The sequence below is a fragment of the Danio aesculapii genome, chromosome 5, assembly GCF_903798145.1.
Source record: "Danio aesculapii chromosome 5, fDanAes4.1, whole genome shotgun sequence".
In the NCBI taxonomy this organism is placed as follows: Eukaryota; Metazoa; Chordata; class Actinopteri; order Cypriniformes; family Danionidae; genus Danio; species Danio aesculapii.
In genome coordinates this window covers 19,194,041-19,221,827 of record NC_079439.1, presented here as the reverse complement: position 1 = coordinate 19,221,827, position 27,787 = coordinate 19,194,041, and positions in this window count along the sequence as shown.

The following is a 27,787-nucleotide window of genomic DNA, read 5'->3' as shown; positions in this document are numbered from 1 at the left end:
CTGTGTTATGTTATGTTATTTTGTGTTGTGGTATTTTGTGCTGTGCGATGTTATGCTATGTTATGTTTATGTGTGTAATGTTACGTTATGTTATGTGTGTAATGTTATGTTATGCTATGTTTTGTTATGTTAGGTTATACTATGTTATGTTATACTGTGTTATGTTATGCTGTGTAAAGTTGTTATGTCATGTTATGTTATGTTATGCTGTGCTGTGCTGTGCTGTGTTGTGTTGTGTTACGTTACGTTCTGTTTCAAGGTCTGTTGAAATTCTTGATTCTGATTGGCTGGAAGGTGTGTTTGTTCATTTTGTAAGTCATTTGCTCTATGGTCCATTGGTCAATCTTTGTCATTTGTTCTATAGTTATATCATCTGTGCTCTGTCTATTTTCTGTTCTTTTGTTCTATCATTCATTTGTTTGTTTTGTTCTATTTCATATATTGTGGCTATAGACTGATTTCACGTGGCCACCATTTTAAAAGCGAAATCGAGACTGCCGTGGGAAGAAACGGAAGTATAACCTGAAGGAACGTTGTGTACCTGTCTGTATATCTTATCAGCGAAGAGACAGTGACACAAATTTATAATTTCACCACTTCAGAGTGAGCCGAAGGTCTATTCTAAATGGATAGTGAAAATAAAAAGGGATATCAGACCTCATTTTCGGCTAAGTTAGGGGAAACGGCACTAGTTAGCAAACTTTTTTTTTCAATCGGAATTTCCCATTGGAAAATTTTCCATTAACATTTAAGCGCCGTTGAGCACGTTCTTAAATAGCGCTGATTTGCTATACTAATCACCAGTACTCAGCAGAAATGACTGTGATTGGCTGTGAATTTCATCAGTTGGCCGCACCGATGTTTACCGAGTGCAAACACAGAATAGCGATCCGCTGATGAAACGACTGATCTTCGTGAATTTAAAATGCTCCAGTGTCCCTGAGCGGACTGAACTGATAACCTTCATGTTCCGGCACGTAACAGACGTTTTCAAGGCAGAATAACTGACTTCAGCATTGTTTTTCAGATAAAAAAAGAATGTTCACTCAGCATGGTTCCTAAATATCTGCAAACAAATTATGGTATTTTTATGCTTTAGAAAAGTCAAAAACTTACCTGCAGCACCTTAAAAAAACTGTTTAAATTGATTCAACTGCTTTAAATACTCAAGGACATTATTTCAGAGTAATATACAACCTTTATTTAGTTTATATTTTACTTGCAAACAAGAAAAGCCTTCCCAAATTCACAACTTCAACTCCAGTGGGTGTTTGAACATAAATATTTTCCCAATTCCAAGGCAGCATCGAGCATCAAAAGAAATCATTCCCACATTTGAATCTTTGGCTTTGGCAGTCAGAACAGTTCCCCTGTGTAGATGTTACAGCAGCGCCTGTACCTGACACCTGAAAAGACTGCTGTCATATTAGATAAAGACTAAAGCATTGTAGCTGCATAACACTGAACTGATACTGACAGGCTAAAGTGAGTTTTTGTTGGGGAAAAACTCCGGTGAGTGTCAGGAAAAAGAGGACAGCAGTTTCAGACAGGGAGGGAAGGAGAGAGATAGAGGCCTTGGCAATTATCTTGGATTCAAATCTGTAATTAATGTTAGTTTATCTTCTTTTCAGTTTAGCAGGAAGGTAGCGACGTACAGATTGTAGATCTCCTTTTGTTAATTGTAATCTCAGCTGAATTTTGCCTTGTGGAAAACACTGAGGTGCAGGAAAAATCAATGCCGCCTGACTGCTCTATATGATTCAAAAAGCCACTTAATAAAAGAAAGTTATGTGCTGTTTTTGTTTTTTGCCTCATGAGACAGGGCAGTTTTGGGCCAGTTCTAGCAACTCATGAAGTTTTTGCTGTTGTTGATTGAAACCTTAATTCAAAATGACAAAGAAAAGAATGTCATTCAGCTTGATCTAGCATTTAGATGAAGAGTCATCTCTTGTGAGTTGGGTACTGTTGGACAATCACCACAATAACTTCATGAAATGAAACCAGATATACATTTTGTCTTCATTGGTGCTAAATTAGATTTTTTTCAGTGTTTCAGGGTGTTTATTTGTTATTTAGAGAGTGGTATGTACCTATGCAGGTCTGCAATGCAGGAACACATTGCTTATTACACGTACAGGGATGCACAGCTGAACACAAATATCTTCTTTTGTTTTCTGAATTAGATTGATGATGTCTTTTTTTTTCTCTAATGCTGCCTTTATGGTTTCCAAATTATATCATTTAAATAGTCGTTTACATTATGAACCTAATACGTAACTTTATGAACGTAATCAGCACAATTATCAGCTGAATACTGTAATATTGATGCTAAAAATGTAGATTTTCCTTAACAGGACATTTGCTAACATTAATTGCATTACGACAAGCAGTGAGCATTTGTGTGTTGTCATTATAATTACTTTAAAGTCCCTGATTGACTTTGAGTCTCCCCTGTGTAAATATTATATTATATTACATGATACTTACAACTCTTACATCCAAAATGTCAATAAATTTGAGTGTTGACAATTTACTTTTATCATTCTTTAAGCAAAACAGAAAGCATTTTTGTTTTTCAGTCACTATGGCAGATGGTTTTACGAAGTTACAAGCTACTCAGATTGTTACTAGCCTAGTTTTTTTAAGCCAATGTCCAATTTTCAATCATACCTATTTTCAAGAAAACACTCTGGTCATGTCACATTCCTTAATCAATGGGATCAAAAATGTAAAAAATGAAATGAATAATGAAACTCAGCCACACTGAACAGTGAACTTTTCAAGTACACTGTAGAAAAATTGTAAAATTTACAGTAAAAAATAAAAATAAAACAGCAGCTGTGGTTGTCAGAATTTTATTGGTAAAAATCTTTTAAAAGTCTTTTCTTCTTTTTTTTCACTGTAAAAAATCATTAGTTGCTTCATTAAAAAAAAGAGTAAACCTGTTGCCTTAAAAGCAACAAGTTGATTTTACTTTAAAAAAATCAGTAAACCCATTGACTTAACTTTTTATTATGCTCATAGATTGTTTACTTATTTAAAGGCAATGAGCTAACTCACTTTTTTAAAGTAGTCAATTAAATGCTTTTTACAGTGTATTATTATTTAGACTAGTAGCTTAGTTGTAATAAAAAGGTTGTTTCTTATATGATCTTGTTGAAAGTGATTGTTACTAATATATTGTGATCACACTAACAGTGATTACTTAACATTGCTGTATTGACACCGTATACATGAATAAAAGATGGTAGTTTACTGTAAATAAAACTGATTTACTGATTTTTACCAATACATTTCTTGCAACCACAGTTGCTGTTTTCTTTTTTTTTTTCTTTTTTTACTGTAACTATATGTTTACAGTGTACTGAAAAAGAAAATACAAAAAAAATAAAATAAAATAACAGACCACATAAATAGAGAAAGCCAATCATCTACAACATCTCAAAGACATCATCGATGTGGACTGATTACACACACATATATACGGCTCACTTTGACACTCTCATTGCTGAGTCTTGTTTATCTATCAAGTGAACTTTGCGACGCGTTTTCCTTGCCTTGCTTTCCGTGTTTGAACATTGCCTTGTTTGTTTGCTTACGTTGCCTGCTGCATGCCTATACTGACCGTTCATCTGTCATCTGTTATATTCCCTGTGTACATCTGTTTGTCCCTGTGTTGACCGTTGCTTGCCTGACCATTCTCATAATAAACCAGCGTTTGGATCACTTCACATTACACAGTGGTCTAAAATTTTATGTTTTAAGTCAATTTTAAAATGGTAATAAATTGCTCTGTTATTTTAAACTGATAATTTTACTTTAGGGACCAAATGATCTTAAGTTCATGTGTATTGTGTTTTAGATAAAGACAGTTCCAAAGATCAGCTTTTTTAACCAATACATTTGTAACAGGTAAAGTGTAAAGTCTTTTGTTACTTTTGACAGGGGCATATTTAACCAATAAGCTAGGTAAGCGGCCGAAATCTGAGGGCCTCCAAAAAATAACCTAGAAGTATGAATGATACTATAAATTACACTCAAAAAATATATTTTTTTGCTCGTTCAAACTACTTATTTAAAATTAGCTCAAACAATATAATTCTTGAGATTTCATTGGGACAACTTATTTTCTTGTGTTCAATCCACTTAAATTTATTAAAAGTGTTAACTTAATCAATTTGTGTTGGGACCACATGAATGAATTGTGTAGAACCCTGCATTTTTTACAGTGTATATATAACATTGTTTTCTATCATATTTTGGACGGTGAGGAGTCTTAGGAGAAGAACCCCAGACTTCCATCTCCCCAGACACTTCCGCCAGCTCCTCCGGGGGGATCCCGAGACATTCCCAGGCCAGCGACTCTACTTTGAGCTCCTACTGGGTGTCAGAGCTCCTTACCCTATCCATAAGGGTGCGCCCTGCCACCCTTCGAAGAAAACTCATTTCGGCCGCTTGTATCCGAGATCTTGTCCCTTCGGTCATGACCCAAAGCTCATGACCATAGGTAAGAGTAGGAACGTGGATTTACTGATAAATCGAAAGCCTTTGCCTTTCGGCTCAGCTCCTTATTTACCACAACGGACCGGTACATCGTCCGCATTACTGCTGCCGCTGCACCGATCTGGCTTTCAATCTCACGTTCCATCCATCCCTCATTCGTGAACAAAACCCTGAGATACTTGAACTCCTCCACTTGGTGTAAGGACTTTCCTCCAACCTGGAGATGGCAAACCACCTTTTTACGGTGGAGCACCATAGCCTCGGACTTGGAGGTGCTGATTCTCATCCCAGCCGCATCACACTGGGCAGCAAACCGCCCCAGTGCATGCTGAAGGTCCATGTTCGATAAAGCCAACAGAACAACATCGTCTGCGAATAACAGAGATGAAATCCTGTGGTCTCCGAACCTGAATTCTCCAGCCCAAGGCTGTGCCTTGAAATTCTGTCTAAAAAATTATAAACAGAATTGGTGACAAGGGGGCAGCCTACCGGAGTCCATAAGAAAATAATAATAATAAATATTAATAATAAAATTATAATAATAAACATTAAAGTACAAAAGGTGCATTTTAGAACTTTTGGGCCCCTTGGCTGGAATTGTTTAGGGCACCAAAATCACTAAATCCACCCCTGACTGTTGATAAATGAAATGTCTTTTCAAACATTCATGTTACTCTATCTAGAGTATTTATGCTAGCACAACTGTGAATCGTGCACAAGAACTCGTTTTTAGTTGGAAAATATTTCACTCTTTTAAGCCATGTCTTTTAGTGCACAGCAACGCAAAACACACAGTACTTGCATGTGGAGGAAATGTAGCTGTGTAAGCATGTGGTTTTAACAGGAATAATCTGCAGGTATCTTTGTCATGAATATATTATGAGGTCAAGCCAGTCCAGATCCAGACAGATCATTCTCTCTCTCTCCTTTCTCTCTTTCTCTCTCACTCTCTCTCTCTCTCTCTCTCTCTCTCTCTCTCTCTCTCTCTCTCTCTCTCTCTCTCTCTCTCTCTCTCTCTCTCTTTCTTTGTCTCCCCCAACTGTTGTGAGGAAATTCTGCTGACTCCAAACCTTTTCCTCAGAGAAAAATGGGGATCCAAAAACAATAGCACAAAATACAATTTGCATCTGTGCCCCTGAGCCGGTGGGATTTAATGCTCGCTCATGAAACACGAACAATCCAGTCTTATTTAAACTGTAGCTATAGCTTCTGAATAACTGCACGTTTCACCCCGTCTCCGTCTATGAGTCAGGAGGATGTGTGTGTGTGTGTGTGTGTGTGTGTGTGTTTTATTATTACATAAATAACACAATGACATTGTTGTGATTATTTGTTGGTTAGAATGCAAAAAGCCTAGTTCTTCACTTCCTGTTAGTCCTGTTAGTTCCTGTTACTTCCAATCATTTTGTCTTGTAATAAACATAAATAAGAAGATAAATAATAAATCAAATATAAATATTTTTTCGAAGTTAACCAAAAATGTGATTTTTCATTACATTCATTCACCCTTTGTAGTTTTTATTTTAAGCATTAAAATAAGCATTTGGAATCTGTTGCTGCCAACTCTCAAGATGAGATCAAAAGAGCTGTCACTATCAGTCAGGCAAGTCATCATTAGGCTGAAAAAACAAACAATAATCATGTGCATGTGTTTTGTAACTTAATTGAAGCACTTTTTATTTTCCTTTGTTTTCACAAATATTATTGATAATATTCCATATTTTATTCTACTATTGTAAGCAACACATAAACCCGACACTTGCAATAAAACTGTTAAAATGTCATTTTACAATTTTTGTAAATCATAAAATTCACCTTTTTTTAAATGAATTACATGAAATGTGAACAAGACAACTTCAAAATCATTCAACATGGATGTTGAAGTGTTTCGGCCAATTCGCCGAACTCTGTTAGTAACAATGGAACTTGCAACCTTATTTGGTTAACTTTGGCAGACTGTGATTTATATGTGCCAATACATTGTCATATTGCTTATTCATTGTTTAAAAACAAAAATTGTTTAAAGAAGTTTTTAATTATTTAAATAATTGATTAATTATCATTTTTAAAAACAGGATATGCAATTTTCTTCTAAATAATGCATCCCTGTGGCTCTATATCAGCATGTCTGGGATTTACTTTTGGCATATGCCAACACACAGCTATGAGTATAATACATTCTTAGTGTGAATATGATCATTTCCTCATTTTTAATAACAAAATAAAAAATTTAAAAATACTATAAAAAAAACTTTTGTCAGGCAGATTAGTGCAGTGGCAGCAGTGAAGCAATGGATGTACCGGCCCTTTGTGGTAAAGAAGGAGCTGAGCCGAAAGGCAAAGCTCTCGATTTACTGGTCAATTTACATTCCTACTTTCACCAATGGTCATGAGCTTTGGATCTTTGGAAAATTAGCATCTAAATAATGCTGCATTCAATAAACAGCAAAAAAGGTTTCTTTTGATTTTGACGTCGCATTTCACCTGACCAGAACCCCCCACCCCCCCCCCCCCCTCTTCCCCCCCACAAAATTCTTCTATTGACATTAGAGCAATCTGGACATCCCGTCTTGTTCTCACTGTGTGCCGAGAGTGACTTTTGAGATCAGTGAGATAATCAGAGTTAGGTACACTATAGTAAGTCAAAAGTGTCTCTTCTGAACATGAAATGTGAAGGCTCTGAAATGAAAGGCGGTATATATCGCCCCATTGACCACTCAACAATGACAGGTGCACAGAATTTTATGTCATTGCTTAATGAATTCTTTACCGTATTGAAACTGCCACACGTTCAGGTGTGCCCACTTTCTCCGTCCCGCTGTGAGACGTCTCTCAAGAGGACAGATGGTGTGAGTCCCCAGGCTTTACAGTAGATCCGTGGGTCTAACGAGGATTCTTTAAAACAATGGAGCACCATCTGGGAGCAGTAAGGGGGACTTGTTAGCTGGCTAAGGACCCTGTACTGTGTCATCCTGCCTCCCGTCAATGAAGTTAATGACCACACACTGCGTATCTGAGAAACACCACCATGTTTTTTATTAGATTTTGCTAAAGCAGCCACAGGGGCTCTGTCTGAAGCTGTTTTGTGTCCTCTGCACTGACAGATTGGAGGTTTGATTGTCTATCAAAAGAGATCTTTGATGTGAAAAAATAATCGCACTGTAGAAGATGATCTTTTCCTTCGCTGGTCTATTCATAGAAAGTTCATGTGGTAAAAAGCAGATGATCATAATTAGATAACGGCTGCAATTGTATTTATTTATTCTTAGAGCGTTGGCTTTTAAATTGCGGATCAATGCGAAGCCAAGCGCCTCTCAGAGGTTACGCAGTACTTTATTGGAAAATTAAATGAGAAAAATGGCAAAGAAATGGATGACCTACTTCTTTTAGTAATTCAGGATGTGCTGAATGGCTCCGGTTATCAGTTTAGAAAAGCGAAGAAGGGAAAAAAGCAGGGGGGGATCTTAATTGAAATAGTGTTGTGTGCCATTCATTTGTATGGGGAAGTATGAATAGCTGTCATTGAGTCAGACAGAGAGAGTTAAAGCGAGATAAAAAGAGTGAGACAGCCAGAGCGCTCCGGATGTTAACAGGTCCTTGAAGTGAGGTGACAAAGACCAGACACTGAATCCATCCCCGAATGACTCTGAAATGAAATTTTCTATTCAGTGATTGATAGAATGAATATATCAGGTCAGATGATGTGACGCATTAGCATATGCATTTAAAACAGCAGACACTGCTGTCCAGTATAAAAGCAGGAATGCATAAGGAATTTATTTAGCAGCATTAAATATATAAATACATATGACCACACTACCTGACGAAAGTCTTCCTATCCAAGTTTTAGGAACAACAAATAATAACTTGACTTCTAGTTGATCATTTGGTATCAGAAGTGGCTTATATGAAAGGCAAATGCCTCTAGATTACGCTTATTTTACCAAAATAGAATATGATCATACCTTGATTTTTAATTATTTAATTAGGACAGGAAGGTCTGACTTTGCTTAGACAAAAGTATTGTCACCTAACAGAAATAATGTACAGTATAGAATATAAAGTTATGGTGCAGAGGAAAAAGAATGAATATTGTGTGTGACTCCCATGAGCTTGGAGGACTGAATCCATACATCTCTGCAATCACTCAAATAACTTATTAACAAAGTCATCTGGAATGGCAAAGAAAACATTCTTGCAGGACTCCCAGAGTTCATCAAGATTCTTTGGATCCATCTTACCTCAGACATGCTCAATAATGTTCATGTCTGGTGACTGTGCTGGCCAATCCTGGAGCACATTAACCTTCTTTGCTTTCAGAAACTTTGATGTGGAGGCTGTAGTATGAGACGGAGTGCTATCCTGCTGAAGAATTTGCCCACTCCTGTGATGTAATGTGCAGCACAAATGTCTTGACACCTCAGGCTGTTGATGTAGCCATCCATTCTGCAGATGTCTCTCACACGCCCATACTGAATGTAAATCCAAACCATGATTTTTCCTTAACCAAACTTGAATGATTTCCATGAGAATATTGGATCCATGCGGGTTCCAATAGGACTTCTGCAGTATTTGTGATGATTAGGATGCAGTTCAACAGATGATTAATCAGAAAAATCTACCTTCTGCCACTTTTACAAATGATCAACTAGAAGTCAAGTTATTATTTGTTGCAACTGGGATTGACAACAAGACCTTTGTCAGGTAGTGGATTCTTATTTGACCTTCAGGGTCTCAGCAAATTCTAGTAATAGTTGTGCCAAAAATCCTAGTTCTTAAGCCTGTTTTGCTCTAACAACTATCCCACGTATAAAGTCACTTAAATCAATGTTCTTCTCCATTCTAATGCTTAGTTTTAGCATTATGCTTGTCTTTACCGTCTGTGCATTGAAAATCACATACTGCCTGAGTAGGTGCTATTTGACATTTACATTGTCCCATGGGACATTAAAGCGTCCATCAAATGTGCACTTAAGTATCTCAACAAAAGAAGTGCAGTAGGTCAACTGGGTACTTCTCTACTGTCTGTACTACTTGGCTCACATGCTGTTTTTCACATAATGTATAGACCATTTTGAGGGATGTAAACAAAAACAATGGTCCCAACGTATTTCCTGTTTTACATTTTGAATTTCTATAGCTTCCGAGAATCCAAAAAGAGTCACATATTGATAAATAATGTCATGATAGCTGTTTTAACATTAAGTTATGATTGAATTGCCTCTTGTTACAGTTATGAAATAGTTTGATAACAAGAAGGAAATGTTCATGGGCCAGTGACATCACCAAATTGAAATGGTCTATATTAGATAATTATGCCATTTTAGACATGCACACCACCTTCCATGCTCCCATGGTGTTGTACGGTTAGATGTTTGTGTAATGAGAATCTAAACAGATCTCCCTATTAATAATAAGTGGCATAATACCTACCAAAGAGTATTGTGATTTGTATTTCTTCGAAAGAATTGTGAAAATAACCCATCGGTAAAGGCTTTAAGACCAAGCTGAATTCTCTGTTGACCATCACATTGTTGTGACTTTGTGGCCATTGCAAACTATTATTTTTCATGAGTCCAACATACAGCTGTGCTAGAAAACATACATTCTGATGAAGTGAAGTCATCTTTTGCTATTGTATTGTTTTTAAAACGAGAAAATATTTTACAAGTAACTTTTATTCTGAATCTTGAACCTTTAAAAACTCAACGATAAAAAGATGTGAAGCATTTAAAGCGGACCATATTAAAATGAACTTGTATATAATTTGTCTATTGCTGTTATCCATGAATTTTCAATCTAATGTACTTTTTTTACAAGAGAGGTGAGAAAAATCCTGAAGTCTTTTATTATTATTATGTTTAAATTTTTTTTATTATCCAAATTCTGACTGAGGAAAGTTGAATGCCCTGACCAGTTTGTCATTTGCCTAATAAATTACAATAGGCTACAGTTTTTAATTTAAAACTTTAACAGATTCCTATTTTTTAATGATATAGGATGTGATAAATTAGTATTTTAAAAATAAGTATTTTTTCATATTTCTTTATTCTAAATCTTTAGGAAATATGTTGGTACATTAAAAAAATGTGATTATGATGGGCATTTAACAAGCTAATCCAGCTAAAATAGTGCTTAAAATGTCACTGAAATTCAGTATTTAAATTTCATAATAAAATAGATAATGAGACCAATAACTGCAAAAAGGCCACGTTTTGAGAAAAAAAAGAACCACTCCATTCACTTAGGCTGGCTACAGCCCTGCATTTATATAATTTAATAAAAAGTTAAATGTAATAAAATCTAAGTATGCATGTGATTTAGATATGGAATGGTCAATCTATTAGTCCAATGATGAAACTAACAGCATGGGTGACGGTTAAATGCATGTAAGCCTTTTTAGCTCATGTGAAAAGAAAGATTTGTATTTAATAATGTATTTTAATTTGTTTCCAACTCGAGTGATGTGGTGGCACAGTAGGTAGTCACCTTACAGCAAGAAGGTTGCTGTTTCGAGCCTCGGCTGGGTCAGTTGACATTTCTGTGTGGAGTTTGCATGTTCTCCCTGTGTTCACGTGGGTTTCCTCTGGGTGCTCCGGTTTCCCCCACAAGACATGTGCTATAGGGGAATTGGGTAAGCTAAATTGTTCGTAGTTTATGTGTGTGAATGAATGTGTATGGTTGTTTCCCAGTGATGGGGTTGCAGCTGGAAGGCCATCCGCTGCATAAAACATATGCTGGATAAGTTGGCGGTTCATTCCGCTGTGGCGACAGCAGATTAATAAAGGGACTAAGTGATTTGGTCTAATTTAGATCGATTAATAAATCCTTATTTTCAGTTAATGGTTCATCGTTTACCCAAAGTCGCTTAGAGTCATTATGCTGGCCAGTTACATCTGCTCACAGACACATTCTCACCACTGGTTCTTAGAATATATAGCTAAACTAATTTTCTTTAAGTAATATTAGGCCACCCCATGCTTGCTCATACATAAAGAAAGTTTGATTTAGCCACTAGATTATATGATACTAAGTCAGTGATTATCAGAAATCAACAGGTCTCTAATGCATATGCTCCATCCATTAAGCCTGAATGTATGAGCAATTCTAGTTGTAGGCTGTGGAAACATCAGCCTAAACAATCTACTCGATTTTCAATTCACATAATTAAAATAAGCCAATTCAGAAATGTACAACATCAATTACCCAAAGATACATTTAAGAGTTAGAGATTAATGCAGAGCTCAGAAACTCACACACTGCAACGGTGTATCCTGGCTACAGGATCCCACAGACACTTTTGCACCTTTCCCTTAAATTCTCAAATCACAACAAACCATGTCTGGTCATGAGTTGATGTGAAGACCATTTTTCCTGGAGTGGAACATCTGACAAAGATCTAATCAAAGCCGAAACCCAGATCAACATATACAAATAAAATTATGAAATATTACAGTGAAATTGAGACCACTTTACCAATCACGCAGAGCATTTAAAGTGATACCAAACATGAATATAGATCCACAAGATACATCATATAAAACTTGGACGTTCTTTGTGGAATGTGAGTGAGCTGTTCTGGTGAAGAAGGTAGAAGTCGAGGGCAGAGAGGGGGGACTCAGGATGTATGATCGAGAGAGTTGAACAACTGGTTTCCTAGCTGATCTTCTTCTCAGATCAGAAAGTTTATTGTTTTAGTGCCTGCCCATTCTCCTGGTCTTGCCTCGTGGAATTCCATAACAGTTCTCAGGGTCTGATATTATGGAGAGACTTAGCCATCCTTACAGATATGGGGCCTCATAGAACAGTAAAGTGCACATCAGATGGACACTCAATGGAAGTAGCAGGTCATATGGGTATTTATCTAATGGTTTTTGAATACAATAAATTCATACATGTTACTCATATCATAGTTTTTGCTTGTCTATGTATGACAAGAGCTTTGTCAGTTGAGAGAATGTTGAAATTTGAACCTGCATGTCTCGTATTAGCATTACAGCTCATGTTTCTGAAGCACATGTGAGAACTTGACTTGTTGTTTTTGGAGTTCAATGAAATAGGACTTTATGAAAGCTGATGAAAAAGTGAAAACTGTGAAGCATTGAAATTCGTCTCTGCAAGAATGAAAGAACGGGACAAGCACAAACTGTTTCTGTTTGCCAGACAAACGCTGCCTGTGATTGCGGTTTTCAAACAGTGTGTACATTCACCGCATTGTAGCACACTGTGTGGAAAACACTCTCATAAGGCAATCTGAAGCCCAGCATTTGATGACTGTTCCACAGAAGCCATTTGAACACAGGAAGTAGTGTACGGCTGATCAGACTACAAAGCTTTAAAGGATACGTTTGCCTGAGCTGCGTGTTGTTAAAACATCAGTAGTGTTTGTAAATGAACAAAGTCTAGTCTTTTCCTTGCATCCAGATGTCCCAGTTTATTTGTCAGCAAAAGTCCACAAGATGACGCCTTTTTTTTGCATCATCAAGCCACTGCAAGGCCTTTGTTAAAGCTACCTTTCAGATCAAGCTTCTTTTTTTATTTACACATGTTTAGTTACCGATCCAAATAGTTGAATCACCTTACTGTAAAAACTGATGAGTTGAGTTAGATTTATTTAAAAAGTAGTAAGTAGACTACTATGTAATTGTCATGATTCTCAACAATCTAGCCCTAACAGATCGCTGGAGAACATTTACTATCACCGAACTATATTTCCCATCAGGCACCTCACACACACACCAGTTCCTGATCTCCTCTGATTCCTTGCACACAGCTGTAGCTCATGAAGACTGATTAGTTGGGCTATATATACACACCTCACATTCTCACACACTGAGTCTTGTTTTCTGTAAACTTTACAAAGCGGTTCCCTTTTCTAATCTGGTCTTGCCATGCTTTTGATCCTTGCCTTATGTTATTTTGCTGCCTGTATCGACATATTTTCCTGTGATCGTGACTACACTTTTGGATTATTCTCATGCTACATTTGCTCCTGCTTTGACCATTGCCTGCCTGACTCAGAGATAATAAACTGCATTTGGACCCTCACCTCTGTTGTGCCCTGACTCCTTGTTACAGTAATGTAATTAGTTGATATCGTGAATAAATCTATTGCCTTAAAATTATTAAGTACATAAGCAATTTATAACTAACAACAGGCTTACTCACTATTTAAAGAAACAAACGAATTGCTTTTTATCGAGAATGGTACAAAAAACGGTTTATTAAATGTCCTTCTTGCAGTGAGTTGCCCAATTAACTTCAGTTTGGTGTGTTCACTAAATTAGTGACATATATCTATTCATTGAGCTATTGCATTTATCGGCAATTCGTAACTTTTTGATTTGGTGGCTAATTAGTATGAATTCACACAATCTAATTTGTACAATTTAGTACGATTTGCTCATCACCCAGTGATGGTTGGGTTTAGGGGCGGGGTTGGGTTTTAATGCCTCCTTATTAAAATTGTACATTTTCATCTGACTGAACTTGTACAAATTCGTACAACTTAGGCACTAAACTGACCAAACGTAAAATACTTACGTTTTCTCGTGAGATCAGGCTGGATCATACATATCAATACCAGTATTATTTTAAATTAATGATATCCTATTATATTTTTTATTAGCAATTTTAATATGGTTAGTTGACTATTGTAGCAAATAATACATTTAATAATAATAATTTAATAAAACATATTAATTAAAAAAATATTACATATAAAAAATTTGAGTAGGTGTTATCATTGCATATATAGTATCAGCCTGATCTCATGAGAAAACAACTATTTTTCGTGTTGTCAATTTAGTGACTAATTCAGACAAATCCATATTTCGTACAAATTCAATGAAATTCTAATTTGTACATAAATGTGTGATTTTTAAAAGGATGCATGGCACCCAGCCCCACCCTTAAACCCAACTGTCATTGGTGGTTATGTGAGTTGAAATGCAATGATTATATCGAGAATGAGAACGTACAAATTCATAAGAATTAGCCACTAAATCAAAAAGTTCAAATTTGCTGTGAGATCATGTTGATAGTATATATCCAGTATCGTAAGTCCAATATATATATTTTGCTCTTCTGCTAGACCAACGAAAGCCATGTAGGACCAGCAATCCGGTTTGTGTATTATTTAGATTACCTGTATATTCTAATATCATCATGGATTTGAAACAATACATATTTAAATGATAGTGCCATAACAGCAACTCCATTCACTAGTGTAATTATTTACTCAATAAAAGTCTTGGAATTTAATATATATATATATAATCTAAAAAAATCTAAAAGTGTCTAGAAAAAAACAACATTATAAATGCAGTTTGAAAGCTCAATAAATTATAGTATTGCTGTGGAATTTCAGACTCAACAATATAGATTTGTGCTCTAGCACCTACAGTAATGTATCCAAACGCCAATACACAACCCCCCGTACACAAGGCCCACCTGATAGAAAAGCTGAGACAATCTTCTTCAATCTTATACAGTGCGATAAAAGAGCAGACATATTGATAAACAGCAGCAGACGCAATAGATCTGCGGTGACTTGGCGGGGGGAAATTGGGAAGAACTTCCCAGCGTTCAAAGATTGTCCGTCACACAGCAGTCTGAGCTGGCGATAATGGAGAAAATGTGTTTGACATTGTTCAACACGACAGAGCAATCACTTCAGATGCCACTTGATTCCGCTATTCTGCTCTGCACCAGCGGCTTTTTCCTGTAACGTGTGGCATATTTACTTTTGGAGCTCACGCTTGGGACACGCTGTCATGAATCCCAAATAAAGCACAGAAGAAAAGCCCAACAGACCGGTGACTATTACGCAGACACTTTGGGATGCTATTTGTCTTTGTGCATCGCTCGTGATGTAAGGACAGAGTTCAACACAAATGAGCTAATTAACACGCGCTCTGCTCATTTCCCCAAAGTATAAATGTGGAAATAATGATGACTGTGCGCTATTTGTGGACACCGGTTTTAAATTATTTCCAGTGGGATTCAAGTTTACATTCAAAGTCTCTAGTTTAGAAATGGTGAGGTTTAAAAATGTTGACATTTAATTAAGTGTGTTATTTTATATTTATAAAAAAGATTACTATGCTTCTAGTTTCTGACACTAATCATACTCAAACCATGAAAACACAGTCATCGTTTTGCCATGATTTATAGAAACACACACTAAAATGTAATTCAACGTAATGAGTTTTAAGCCAAAAAACTTGTATTAAATTATATATTGGAATAATATTTCACTAAGATGTACAGTTGAAGTCAGAATTATTAGCCCCCTTGTATATTTTTTCCTAGTTTCTGTTTAACAGAAAAAAAATTTTTCAACACAAGTTTTTAACAAAAATGTTGCTTAAGAGATAATATTGACCTTAAAATTGTTTTAAAAACATTAAAAACTGCTTTTATTGAAGCCGAATTGAAACAAATAAGACTTTCTCCAGAAGAAAAAAAAAATATTATAGGAAATACTATGAAAAAACGCTTGCTCTGTTAAACATCGTTTGGGAAATATTTAAAAAATAAGAAATTTATATAGTAATATAAAACTGACTGCATAATAATTATGACTAATACTTGTATTAACCCAGAGAGTATTTTATTTTTTAAAGACATCTAATAGACCTCCAAACATATATTTCTTGGCTAAAAAAAATGTGTGGTGAGTAACAAGTAATCTAACAAGTGATTAGTTGAGTTGAGTATCAACAGGCTTACTATTTAAATAAACTAACTAATATATATATACAGTTTTAAATGCCGTTCTTGCAGTGAATTATCCATTTAACTTTTGTTGTGTGTGGTTCTGTTGAATAGAAGTAATAATTACTATTCATCATGCTATTGCAAATATATATATATATATATATATATATATATATATATATATATATATATATATATATATATATATATATATATATATATATATATATATATATATATATATATATGACTTTCTTTAGTGAACTACAGCCCCCCTTTGAATTATTATTATTATTTTCCGTTTTTAATATTTCACAAATGATGTTTAAGCGAGCAATGAAATTTTCACAGTATGTCTGATAATATTTTTTTCTTCTGGAGAAAGTCTTATTTGTTTTATTTCGGCTAGAATAGAAGCAGTTATTAATTTTTTTAATATCCATTTTAATGTCAAATTTATTAGCCCCTTTCAGCTACATTTTTTCCGATAGTCTACAGAACTAACCATCGTTATACAATAAATTGCCTAATTACCCTAACCTGCATAGTTAACCTAATTAACCTAGTTAAGCCTTTAAATGTCACTTTAAACTGTATAGAAGTGTCTTGAAAAATATCTAGTCAAATATTATTTACTGTCATCATGGCAAAGATAAAATAAATCAGTTATTAGAAATGAGTTATTAAAATTATGTGAAAATTATGTGTTGAAAAAATGTTTTCTCTCCCTTAAACAGAAATTGGGGAAAATAATAAATAGGGGGGCTAATAATTCAGGGGGATTAATAATTCTGACTTCAATCGTACACTGTTTCTGAGCTAGCCTTATAATCACACAAATCTCACACAGTATAATTTGATATCATTATTATGCTATTATATTGTTTATAATAATGAAATAGACATCTAACAATGGTCAAAAATGGACTAATCATCAAATAGACTGATAAGACAGATTTCACATCATTCATTCCTGTCTATTTGATGACTATTGTCTATTTTTGGACTGTTGATAGAAGTAGATTTTCACTGACAGCCCAAATTTAGCCTTGTTTTAACCAAGATGTCTATGTTTGGACGTCTATTAGACATCTTTTAAACATAATTGCTCGCTGGGTATACCACTTATGTACACTACCTGACAAAATCTTGTTGCCTATCCAAATTTTAGAAACAGCAAATAATAGCTAGACCTCTAGTTGATCATTTGGTATCAGAAGTGGCTTATATGAAAGGCAAAGGCCTCTAGATTACGCTTATTTTACTAAAATAAAATATGATCAGACCTTGATTTTTAATTATTTAATTAGGACAGTAAGATCTGACTTTGCTTAAACAAAAGTCTTGTCACTTAACAGAAATAATGTACAGTATAGAATATAAAGTCATGGTGCAGTGGGAAAAGAATTAATATTGTGTATGACTCCCATGAACTCTGCAATGACTTAACTTATCAATAAAGTCATCTGGAATGGCAAAGAAAAAGTTCTTGCAGGACTCCCAGAGTTCATCAAGATTCATTGGATTCATCTTTAATACCTCCTCCTTCATCTTTCCCCAGAACTCTTTGAATAATGTTCAAGTCTGGTGACTGTGCTGGCCAATAAACTTTGATGTGGAGGCTGAAGTATGAGAAGGAGCGCTATCCTGCTAAAGAATTTGCCCACTCCTGTGTTTTGTAATGTAATGGGCAGCACAAATGTCTTGTAGATCTCTCACACGCGCCCATACTGAATGTAACCTTAAACCATGATTTTTCCTTCACCAAACTTGACTTCTGTGAGAATCTTGGGTCTGTGTGTTCCAATAGGTATTATTTGTAATGATTGGGATGCAGTTCAACAGATGATTCGTCTGAGAAATCTACCTTCAGCCACTTTTTCCAAATCATCAAATAGAAGTCAAGTTATTGTTTTTTGCTCTTAAAACTGGGATTGACAACAAGTGTTTTGTCTTGTAGTGTATATAAACACACTTTTATTATTTTCAATGGATGCAGACATTGAAATAGAATGTTGTCTTTTGTAAACTTGGCAATTTACAAATAGGGATAGGTTTTACAAACTTGTGGAGTTTGTGCAGCTTAAGTGTTGCTGTGATTCAAGTAAAACTGAGAAAATTGAGAAATTCTTAAATGAATTTCATTAAATTAATTTCGCTGCTAATATAAAAACTGTACTGAATTAGTAATTCATTTAACATTTTTAAGAATTTTTAAACCCTACTGTATGTGTACTATGTGCACTAGCTTAGTTTCACACAGTGTGTGTTAGACAAGCTCGTTTATCAAAGTTTTTGTCACTGTCAAATAAAAGTAAGAAAAGCACATTTTTCTCTCTATCTGGGTGTGCTGTGCCCTCTCACTGAGGGAACAGCTCCCCTGCTGTCTCTGCTTCCACCCATGATTTTTTTTATGCATCTTTGTTTTTTCACATCAAGGTTCTTCCAGACTTCTAAGAGAAAGAAATTCAGTTATAAAAAGTAGCTCAATATACATGCCCATCAATTTTCATGACACACTTTCAGTCAGATTTTAATAAGAATTAGCACGATTGCAGTCGATTTACCTGTACAAAAAAGAATTTTGTTGTAATATGAAAAATTTTAATAGGCTTTAGAGACCTTTAAATTAATTGCATATAAATGATTTACTGCATGTTATATAAAAGATATTTAGTAAGTTCTTTATGACTTCTGTACTTTTTTAAGCAGTTTATTGTTGATTAATAATAATAATAATAATAATAATAATAATAATAAAAATAGATGTTCTTTCACAATACATTTATTGAATTTAATCTATTAAACTAGAAATAATTTGTGTTATTTTTAGTATTAATCAGTGTATTAAGTAAATGCTAATATATTAACATTTTTAGCACCACTTTTCAAAGTCGAAGTTAAAGCATCAGCCTCCCTATTCCATGAGCAACAAACTGAGCAGTACTAACAAGCAATCTGAAAATATCTCTAAGGATTTTTCATTGGAGAAATTTAAAATGTGTTAATGATAGCTGTCCCGCTGTAACCCAGGGTGCATTCTTGGATGAGCAGGATTCAGAAGCAAATAAAAGTTTATTTAACAAAGAAACTAGGAAACCAGGAAAAAAAACAAGAAGTACAGGAAGAAAAACAAGAGCAAACACAAGGGCTTAAATACACAGTAAGCTAAAACATTGGGGTTGTGGGGTTGGGGGTGTCACGATCATCAGCGATCATAACTCCCAGATCGCTGGATCTCACTCACATGGACTACAATTCCGCCATTAATGGACTACATATACAGTCATGCCACACACATGCTCACACCTGCTCCAAGTCTCTACTGATTACGCTCGCACCACCTGAGCATTGTCAAAGACTGATTACGGACACTATTTAAACAGCACACACTCTCACTTCCATTGCCGAGTCTTGTTATCTGTAAAGTGACATTTCAATGCGTTCTCCTAGTCTTGTTTTCCTGTGTTCTGACCCTAGTCTCGTTTATACATTTGTCCCTGTTCGCCGCCTGCCTTCCGACCTCTCGCCTGTGTTTGACTACGATTCTGGACTGCCTTTATACATCTGTTTGCACCTGTGTTGACCATTGCTTGCCTGACTTCGAATAAACCTGCACGTGGATCCGAACTTCAGTTGTCTGTGTCACTCCCCGGGTTACAGGGGGGGGGGCAATCAGTAAATGAAGAGTCAGAAGATGGGGTGGGAATGCGGGGGCCGATCTGTAAGGGGAGCTGAGCTGGTGAGGGGGTCTTGCGTAACTTGCGGGGCCCTATGCACCTTGCATAGTCCACTTATCACCCGTTTCCAATGAGTGGTATGGTATGGATTGCCTTTATCAGGCTTGAGTTTTCAGTGCCCAAAGGGTAACAATGCTACCCTTTTGGTGGGTGTGGTGTTTGACAGAATGTTTCAACTGATGTCATTCTCACTCAAGGAAATGTCAAAGTAAAGCTGTGCAGGTCGTTCACATATCATAAGGGAAGCTCTTCTCACAAACCAGATGCTTTACACATAAATACTTGTGTATAAATGTTCATTACTAACCTTTCTATGAACATGATTTGATTATAACTGCAAATGAATGATCTGTCACATCTGCAATTATATAAAATAAATGCAACAAATATGAGAATTAATGATTCCGTTATTCCGAGATCATAATAGTCCAAAAGGCTAATAGTTAGACATGGCAGTTTGTTTATGTTTTAGGTTGCTGAGAAATTTTGTTTGTTCGGGCTTCTCCTTTATTTTTTGCGTGTCAGTCTTGCGTTTGTCTGTTTCAGAAGCACTTCAATAATCACGCACACGTTATTATCATCAGCTCAGGAAGTTCATTATTACAAATAACCTTTTTAAAAATATTCGTTATTCAAATATTCGTGATTTCCTCTCTGAGGAAATCTTCTCATGCTTTTAGTCAGCCTTGTAAATGAACAACAGGACATGGCATATTTTGTTCTTCTTGGCTTTATGGCTGTTCATCAAGATGACGACAAGGTTTGTTTGAGCTCGGGTTGAACATGGCTTTTTATTTAATGTATATATTATTTCAGTGTAATGCCTCGTCTGTGTATTTAAAAATGCCACTTCCTTCGTTTAGTTTCTTTTGGCTTGTGTACGCGCTAGTGGCGCTTCTCTGTAAACCAATAACATTCAGCTGCGTGTCTAGCTCCACATTTTGGTAGCTTTTTGTCTAGGGTAAGTGTACCCAAAAGGTGGTAGAGTTCGCTTTTTGGTACCTTTTGACAGTGGAAACGACCACAAAAGCGTACCGACGCAGACCGTATCACTCAGTGGAAATGAGCCAATATAGGATGGATCGGTACTGTGCATTTATATCAAACGATGGTGTTTTATGACTAATTCATTTAATGTGGAATCATGGAAGTTGTGGTCTTCATTACATCCTTAGGAATTTGTGCAGAAATCCTGTACATCCTGTACAAATCCTTGCTGAAAAAAAAGAAACATTTCAAAGATGTCTCTCACGACAAAAAAAAGTATTCTGTGTGATAAGGGCCTAAGGCTAAACGGTGTTGAAGCAAAATGATACCGCTAATGAGAGACAAGCGTGATGCAAGATGAAAGCAGCAAAGCTTTTATTATGACACAGTCGACTGCTTCCAGTTCTTCCAGAACCTAAACATAATTCAAGGGTGCACTGTAAAAAATATCCCTAAACTAGCAGTTTTTCGTATTTTGTAATTCATGTTTTTAACATTTAATTTCCCCATGTATCTGTGCTTTTGAATTGCATTATGAGACCTTGATCTGGGCAGCTTGGTGGCTCAGTGGTTAGCACTGTTGCTCACAGCAAAATGGTCACTGGTTCAAGTCTCAGCTGGGCCAGTTGGCATTTCTTTGTGGAGTTTGCATGTTCTCCCCTTGTTCGCATGGGTTACCTCTGCGTGCTCCAGTTTCCTCCACAGTCCAAACACATGCGCTACATGTGAATTAAGTAAACAAAATTAGCTGTAGTGTACAAGTGTGTCAGTGAATGTGAGTGTGTATGGGTGTTTCCCATTACTGGGTCGCTGCTGGATAAGCATCTGCTGCGTAAAACATATGCTGGAATAGTTAGCGGCTCATTCTGTGAAGCTTATGTGAAGCTGCTTTGACACAATCTACATTGTATAAGCGCTATACAAATAAAGGTGAATTCCGCTGTGGCGACCCTGAATTAGTAAAGGGACTAAGTTGAAGGAAACTGAATGAATGAATGACTGACCTTGATCTTTCTTCCAAAATGTGACTTTTATTAACATTTTAATAGTTTAAAGTCATTTATTGTCTAGGTTGGTGTTGTATATTACAGTACAAAAGCCTTGTAATAAACTGCCAGCACATTTTCTGTTACTTTACAGACTTATTTCTCTGTATATTATTTCCTACACATTAAATTATTTCAAACTACTAAAAAATTAATAAATGTCACTTTGTTAAACTTTAGAGTTGAATTGTCAACAGAAAAGAGCAGAAATCAAGGTTCCATGAGGCAATTCACAACTATACAATGGAAAACTGTCAAATAAATAGAAAACACTTGAAAAAAAATTAACAGATCTTTTTTACAGTGTGTATGGTGTCATTAGCATGACTACACAGGTCTGTCTCACTAGTTAAATTAGCTTTCTCTTGATTTGAACATTGATCAAAATAATTGAGATAAGGCAACTGTATAAGTCAGCAAAATATGTAGCACAGTTCTAATATTTTGGAGATGTTTTTAATTAATTTAGTGTTAGCAACCTTTTTCATTTATAAAATTATTACTTTGTGTAAAATCAAATTAATGCCATTCACTAATTGAACAGGGAAAACCTGTTATAGTCACTCATTTCCAACAGATGTGCTATTAATAGCAGTCTTTGAGCCTTGGCTGTTGCAGGGGGTTCTGGGTAATGAACGGTTGACTCTGCTGGGGGGGTTTAACTGGAACAGATCCAGTAAAAGAGTCTCAGACCAGACACCTGCTCAAACATCTGTGATCAGTGACCTCTGAATCTCACCTTTACTCAGAATCTGAACAGACAAAGCTCAGCCAACTCACACACAGAGTCACTCGTCTGCATGAACGCACGCACAGACTAAAACACAAACAGACTTCAGCACATTTACACAAGCATGCAACTGCCAAGCATTACGGGGCAGAAATGAATCGTTGCACATTCGGTTGAGGGGGTGAAAAAAAGTATTGCAGTGACCTCTCTGAGCATTTCTATTGTAGAGGAAACATGGAGTTATTCCAGCAGAGCTCTGTCTGTGCTGCAGACTTGAGTCAGGCATCTTTAAATGCCGCGTCGCCACTTATACCACACTGCACTTCACATTTGCTTTTTCCTCAATCTGTGAAAGAGAGAGGATGATTTTTGTGTTCATAGTGGATGGAGAAGTGAATGGATTTTGTGTACTGAATACAGATGAGAAGCCGTTTCATCTGCAGAGCCGCTGTGGCCTCTTCATCTTCAACTCGCGCAAAATAGATGTGGACTTTATCTGCGACAACCCAGGATTTTACAAAAGATTTGACTTGTTTTTGTTGTCTTGGAGAGATGCTAAGTAAAAAGCTTTCTAGGATGTTTGTTTAGTGCCGTTCTACTATAAAGAGCCTATTAAGTCCAATTGCCTTCTTGAGTTCAATTATAGATCCACAAAATCCCTTTGCTTTCATGTGTGTCACTGTGCAACTAATTGCCATGTTAACCAGCTGAACTTTGATCCGGTGTGCCATGCTAATCTGTGCCCTGTCAAATGCTATAGTACCTAGCTGAATAACTCAGACACAAATGCTGAAATTAAATCAAAACAGACAAAAAGTGCAGTGCAAAAAATAGTCATATTAAAAGCATGCCTTATTATGCAGTCTTGTTATTTGTTTATATATATATATATATATATATATATATATATATATATATATATATATATATATATATATATATATATATATATATATATATATACATGGGAGGGGGGGGTCGGCAGAGGCGGAGGGGGGCTCGGAGTGGCGAGGATGTAAAGGTGCTGTGCAGAGACCAGTGACATACTGGAAATTATGAAAAGTGGGGTGAGGGCGAAGAACGGGTGGGGGGCGGGGATGCGTGAACTGAAGACCATGGGGGGGTTGGGGTCCCTGGTCTGTACTATGCACTAGGTTTCAGGCAGCCGCTGCGATCGGACATTACACCAATGTCAGCGATCCGGGGGTGTTATAGACTGTACCAAAAAGCTGAGGACCGGGGGAGGGGGTGTGGGGGAATAAATTCCGGAAGACAGAACAAAACGGGAGATGGGTCTGAAATACGGGAGACTCCAAATCTTGATGTCTTATGCAATACTTTATGCAATTTATTTATTTTTAAGCTAATCTAGTAGGAACATAAAACCAAATTACCTTTAAAAGTATTATTTTATTTACACTGTTATTGAATTATGACTTTATAGGTTTTGATGTATTTTTATAATAGCATTTTCTAAAACACTAAGAACATAAGTGCTCTCTGGGATGTTTGTTTAGTATAGTTGTACCATTAGGGACATATGAGAGTATATATGGTTTAGTTTTTAGGCTAAGTTACAAAGGCTAAGTTTTTAGGCTAAGTTACAGAAGATTCACACACCTCCCTCGCTGTCACTGTTCCTCCTTTGTTTAATGCATGATAGCTACTGTACTATCTGTTTTTTTTTTCAAATGTTCACTGTATAAATGCTCTATGGAATCCTTTGAATTGCTGCCGTACCATAAAGGATTAAATCATGAATAATTGCATCAGGCATTAGTTTGTCTTTTTTTAATTAATAATTTTTTTTGTTTCCAGTGGAAATATCTAAAAGATCTTAACATCAGCTAAATTTATCTGTGTAGGAACACTGTAGATATGGATATTTGCTTTCAATATTTAAAAAATAAGTTTATTTATTTTATTGCTCAAGCAGATTTTTTTAAAGTTTAAACCAATTAAAACAAGTGAAAAAGCCTGTCATTATAAAGTTGCTGAAAACACTTTTTTAAAAGGAAAGTTCACCACAAATATCTAAATTATTATAATTTATTTACCCTCCAATTATTCCAAACATGTATAATATTTTTTTTCTTTCTTTCTGCTGAACACATAAGAAACTGTACAAAATGTTGGTAACAGGCAGTTGACAATACCCATTGAGTTTTACTATATTTTTTTCAACTAAAGTCAATGTTTACCTTAAGCTGTTATGAAACATGCTCAAGAAAGTTTTGTTTGCACAGTTTTATGCATTACATATATATATATAGTTGAAGTCAGAATAATTTATTTTTTAAATAATTTAAATTGTTTATTAATTATAAAAATTTTTTAAATATTTCCCAAATGATGTTTAACAGAGCAAGGACATTTTCACAGTATGTCTGATAATATTTTTTCTTCTGAAAAAAGTCTTATTTTTTAAAATACATTTTGAAGTCAAAATTATTAGCGCCTTTAAGCTAATTTTGTTTTCGATGGTCTACTATCATCTCAAAAACAACCAGCTTCCAGAAATGATCCGATGTGCTATAACATTGGGCACATTCAAATCAAGACTGAAAACACATCTGTTTAGCTGTGCCTTTACTGAATGAGCACTGTGCTATGTCTGACAGATCACACTATTGTGTCTTTCTTTTCTTTTTCATTTTTTTATATCCTGTTTTTAACTCATTTTTTATCTGTTTTATCTGTTTTTAATAACTTTTATTATTAGTTTTTATTTTCTGATACTTGACTGTTTTTATTCTTGTTTATGTAAAACACTTTGAATTGCCACTGTGTTTGAAAAGTGCTACATAAATAAACTTGCCTTGCCTTACCTTGCTTTGCCTTACAGAACAAACCATCGTTATACAATAACTTACCTAATTACCCTAACTTGTCTAGTTAACCTAATTAACCTAGTTAAGCCTTTAAATGTCACTTTAAGTATAGAAGTGTCTTGAAAAATATCTAGTAAAATATTATTTACCGTCATCTTGGCAAAGATAAAATTAATCAGTTATTAGAAATAAGTTATTAAAACTTTTTGGTTTAGAAATGTGTTAAAAAGATTTCTCTCTGTTAAACATAATTTGGGGAAATCGGGGCTAATAATTTAGGGGAGCTAATAAGTCTGACTTCAACAGTAAATATATACATATATAAATATATACACACACACTGCATCTCGACAGTATTTATAGAGCTTCACTTTTTCCAAATTTTTTTAATATTACAGCCTTATTCCAAAATGGATTAAATTCCTTTATTTCCTCAAAATTCTACATTCACAATACCCCATAATAACAGTGTGAAAAAAAGATTTTTAAATTGTTCCAATTTTATTAAAAATTAAACACATGAAAAATCACATGTACACTGAAAAAAATTATTCAATGATGATTCCTTGGATTTACTCAATTTTTTTTACGTTAAGTGGTTGGAAACAATTTATTTGGGCTGAATTTAAAGAAACAAATTAAGTTGAACATTATTAAATTAAATTAGTTTGTTTAAATTCAACACAAATAAATTGTTTGCAGCAGTTCTGCATGCAACACTTTTTTTTAGTATACAGAAGTATTCACAGCCTTTGCAGAGAAGCTCTAAATTGAGCTCAGGTACATTCTGACCACGAGAACAGAGAATACGTCCTTTGAGAAATGAGGTGCTGCCTGCGTTCTTCCTGATGGTCACAGGACCTTCACGCGTTTTTAATGGAAAACTATTTAAACATTACAGCATTCATACAACAATTTATTGTTTTTCCCCTTTTCTAAATATATACTATGCATAAAAACATTACAATATAAATAAAACATATTTTAATATTAATTTCAGCAAACAAACACCCTTAATGTGTTTATTCCTTTATTAAGATGTCCATGGTAATGTTTACTTTTACCGTTTCATTTAGGGAAACTCCTGAGATAAATAAGTGATATCTCTGAACGCTAATAATGAACCTATATAAAATGCAGCGCTTCCCACCTCCAGTCGCAATGACTTCTGGGACTTCTAGAGCGAGATCGGTGCTCAAGTCTTCATCCGTGTGTCCTTGAAATAAAAAATACATCCGGGAAGTTTCACGCGTCCTCTGTTCTTGCGGTGTTGAGTATTGGAACTGAACTTTGGCAGCTGATGAGGACGTTACATGAGAACACAAGGACGCAAGACCGCTGAAGAACGCATATTGAGAAAAAGCCTCTGTTTCCACTGATCATTCTTGAGATGTTTCAGCAGGTTAATTGAAGTTCACCTGTGGTAAATTCAGTTGATTGGACATGATTTGAAAAGGCGTACACCTGTCTATATTAGGCCCCAGGGTTGACAGTGCAGTGACAGAGCTGCTCTGAAAGATCCAGTGAGCACAATGGCCTCCATAATCCATGAGTGGAAGATGTTTGGAACCACCCGGACTCTTCCTAGAGCTGGCCAAGTGATGAGGGGAGAAGGGCCTTAGTCAGGGAGGGGATCAATAACCCGATGGCCACTCTGTCTGAGCTCCAGCAATCTTCTGAGAGGAGACCCTTACAGAAGGACAACCATCTGTGCAGCAATCCACCAATCAGGCCTGTATGGTAGAGTGGCCAGACGGAAGCCATTCCCCACCTGGAATTTGCCAAAAGGCATCTGAAGGACTCTCAGACCATAAGAAACTAAATTTTCTGGTCTGATGAGACTAAAATTGAACTCTTTGGAGTGAATGCCAGCCGTTACGTTTGGAGAAAATCAGGCACCGCTCATCACCAGGCTAATACCATCCCTCCAGTGAAGCATGGTGGTGGCAGCATCATGCTGTGTGGATGTTTTTCAACAGCAGGAACTGGAAGACTAGTCAGGATAGAGGGAAAGATGAATGCAGCAATGTACAGAGACATCCTGAATAAAAACTTGCTTCAGAGTGCTCTTGACCTCAGACTGGGCCGACGGTTCATCTTCCATCATGACAATGACCCAAAGCACACCGCCAAAATATTAATGGAGTGGCTTCACAACAACTTGGTGAATGTCCTTGAGTGGCCCATCCAGCGCCCAGACCTAAATCCTATTGAACATCTCTAGAGAGA